At 41.6% G+C, this 3,820-nt stretch overlaps 1 long non-coding RNA gene across 1 annotated transcript; it reads right to left on the reverse strand.

Moving 5' to 3' along the window:
- Positions 1-2,436: 2,436 nt before the first annotated feature.
- LOC143509812 (uncharacterized) lies at positions 2,437-3,081 on the reverse strand. The gene is made up of 3 exons (XR_013129787.1): positions 2,959-3,081; positions 2,725-2,766; positions 2,437-2,584 (listed from the first exon to the last, which is right to left on the reverse strand). It is a non-coding gene; the product is annotated as an uncharacterized LOC143509812 (long non-coding RNA).
- Positions 3,082-3,820: the final 739 nt, after the last annotated feature.

The raw sequence follows: 3,820 nt of genomic DNA on the forward strand, positions 1-3,820 counted from the left end.
CCACCCATTTGATGTTCTTATCTGGCCATAAAATGTAAAAATGATTAATGATTTCCAATGAATGGTGAAATTGTGAGGTTGGAATAAGAGGCATAATCCACAAACAAAGAACATTCCAGAAAACAAACACAGTCCATGAAGCAGAGCAAAAATCAGTAACAGAAAAAGATACTGAAAAAAACCCAAAACAGTCAAAGCATATTCCAAGGGAACAGATAAAAGGGGGGAAAGAACAGGCAAACCATCAAACACATGAAACAGGTAAGTATAATAAACAAGTGCAGTAATGAACACTACAATGAGACTCCACAAATATTGACTGAAACAAGGTTTGAGGGTACATCTGAGGATTCTGGGAAGTGTAGTCAGATTGAGCTCCAGTGGAGGCTGAAGGTATGACACTACAAGCCCCCCTTCCTACAGTTTAGTAAAATACCATCCTCCTCTCTTTTGGTTCAATTACTTTCAAGGCTGATTTTAGAGTAGGCGAGATCTTAATCTGGAGAATTCTCATCTTCCTTTACGATAAAGTTTCCAGCAGCCCCAAAGTCAACCAAAGCTGCAACAACAGAACAAACACCTTGAAAGCCAATCTCAGTATCTGAAAAAAAGATGCAAGATAGATGCATGGGAGGAGTAGCTCCCTGCTGTGGAGTACAAGGAGACCTCAACAAACCCATACGGTCCCTCAGCTTTACGCCTGGCAGCGTGAGTGGGGCAGGAGCATAATGTGCCCTGATTTGAGACGCAGGTTATCCACTTGCACGTCCTCAGTTTCACTGCGTTGAGACTGTGATGGCTGGGAACAGCATTGGTTGGTCACTCTCTCGCCCAATGCAGATGATCAAGTCTTATAGAGATCTCCACTAGGGTTTTAGAGTCATGTCTACAAGCAAGTTCCTTAACAAGATCCAAACCAAGTCGTTGTTGATGGGCAACCAGAATTCCATCTGCTGCTTGCTGCTAGAGCATGTAATTCAAGGGCATATATCCAGACACAGACCAACAAAATGGTAGAACAACATCAGGAACAAGGTTCTGATTTCTCATAACTAGTCTGTGCTATCCTCATTCACAGCCACTGACTAGACCTTCCAGCTACTTCAGATAATTGTTTCACAGCTACCCTTAGCATACAACTAAAACTATACAACTTCCACATGCAAGTACATGACAGACTACAATGGCCTAATATACGCCTGCCACCCATATCATCTTCAATCAACAAGTCTGCATATTTCAACTGCATTCTTTAATGGGGTTTTTTAACTAAAAATAATATATCCATTTGCTTTCAGAATATCACAGTATATCCAGCCTGAATATATATAAAACATTACACTTTGGGACCAGCAGTTATATCTGTCTTGTTGAGCGAGGGGAAGAGAGAGTGGTGTGAACACGTATGTAACCCTTCAAAAACTGACAATGGAGGATAAAACACAGAAATTCAAATACATATACTAACAATGGGGAAACGAGACAGGTGAAACAACTAACATGGGGAAAGCTAGCAAGAGGGAGTGGCAACAACAACAGACACACACAAAACACAGGCACACAGTGGACCGTACCAAAGGCACCCACAAGCGGGGGGGTTACAATATTTGAAAGTGCCTTTGGGAATATTCTTGAAATGTTGTCCTTTGCCGTACTCCAGACTAGAACATGAAAGCATGTTACCATGGGTAAAATGTTGAAGCAGTAAGCTTCCTTAAAAGGGGTCTTCAATCAGCAGGTGTCATCAATATAAATTAGTTAGGTTCATTCCATGGATTTGAACATCATTTAAATAGAGATTCATCCATATCATTACTTAGATATGCAGACATTATGGCATCATACAGAGCAAGCACTCTTGCATAACACTCTGCTCTCAGTTCTCCCTCCTTGAGCATCATCTTTTATATTTTATACTCCGCCCTCTCCAAATATGGGTCATACCAATGTGCTACGCATGTGAATTAATAGTAACTATAGCATTCTCCTTCTATATGACATGTATACTAATTTAACTTATGTGCTCTCAAGGTAAGTCTTACACATACACATTTATTTGCAGACATATATTCAATTTACAAACATAACTGAAGTCCGTTCTCATACCTGCCAACTTTTGGAGTCTTCCCATTGTTGTAGGGTAGTGCAGTCCTGTTAACATTGTCATCCAATCAAGGAAAGGGAGGCAGCACATAACAAAGGGGGTTAGAAAAGTGAGTCAATGAGATTTCTTGCATATTTTGCTGAAGGTACAAAATGGGTTCAGTTGCTGCAATAAGCAAGAAACACAAATAAGAAAGAAACCAGCCCAGCTCCTGGTTTTGGTATTCCACTTGACCATTATATTGAGGGGTAAAACTGCCTGAAATGTCAAGCATGGAACAGAATCATTTCCAAGCATGCAACGTGAACAGGATACCTGTGTCGGATGTGACATCTTCCGAGATGTCAATGTGGAGAGGACAAAGAAGGAAATGGCTTCACAGTGAGTGTGAGTTCAGAAACCACACCAATGCCCTTTGGAGGGACACTTCACAGGGGAGTATGGGCTTGAATTTATATTTTCTTTATGAAATATCCAGCTCTCCAGAATCAATCAGGGTTGCAATGAGACAAGGGGAAAACAAAAACACCATGTCATGTCTGACAGGAACAGTGACTTTGCAATGGTATGTTAACACCCTTAACACTGTAGGGTTTCTGTGCAGAGCTCCCTCTATCCACCTCTGTGGCTGATGGTGCAGCAAGGCTTGAGGTGAAGTTCTTCTACAAGATCAAAGGAGATTATAGCATTTCATAGAGCTGGATTGGCTTCAGTGAAAGGGAATCGTCTTTAAATTTATGATTTCAGTGCTTTCATTGTCAACTGTGGTTGACTATGTAGCCCTTTCTCATCCTGCCCAATAGCAGCGGCCAGTGAACAAAAGATGAGTCAGAAAGCAATGTCTCTTTCCTTACCCTGTCTGAGAAATAAGTGCTCGCCCTTCCCAAGTGCATTGGTGGTTGAAGAGTTCTTTGAAATTGTGTTGGACTGCAGCAAAAGTGCTTCTTTGAGGGTTAGGCTGTCCAGACAGCTGTGGCTCATCTACGTTGTATGAGAAGGATGATCACAAAGGCAACTTTAGCAGCACTGGTGTGTGTGGGGGGGGGGAAAGGCAGTGGGTATTAGGTTGAAATACAAAACGCATTGCAGCAAAAAATCCCAGTGAACAGTCATACTCATACTGATGTGGTTAGATACAGCAGAGGAACCATGGGTGGCATGACTAGCTCAGGGGTTGAGGAGGCGGTGTGTGGGTTGGCCTGTGAGGGTTCGATTGCATGGTCAGACATGTGGGCAAGGGCAAGTACCATAGCCACTTACAGAAATAAGTTGTCTGCATCGAATACATGCCCTAGTGTGATAATGAATAGATCAGTGTTAGAAGAATACTAACAAGTTTTACATTAAAAATATATACTTTTAATATAAATGAATATTTAAGTGTTTATTTAAATCTTCATTTGAATCTTCAGTTTAGTCTTTGTTATGTGAGAATTGGTCCAATCATGGATTTCAAAACTGGTTTCAACATTCCATCGCCCATCATCCCTGGTAACTCAGAAGGGTGTAGCAAATGCATCACCGTGGTGACCATTTACATGGTTATTTATGTAAGAGCAATAATGGCATGATGTAACCTGTTCTATATGTTCATAAATGTGTAGAGTGCCTTGTAGCCTCTAGGGAGGAGCTAGAGTGGTGTTGAAGTGGGAGGAGTTAGAGAGAGAGAAAGTTGGACAGAGTGTGAGCGGGAGAGGGAGAACGGAGACCCGGACT

This window comes from Brachyhypopomus gauderio, chromosome 3, assembly GCF_052324685.1.
Source record: "Brachyhypopomus gauderio isolate BG-103 chromosome 3, BGAUD_0.2, whole genome shotgun sequence".
Taxonomy (NCBI): Eukaryota; Metazoa; Chordata; class Actinopteri; order Gymnotiformes; family Hypopomidae; genus Brachyhypopomus; species Brachyhypopomus gauderio.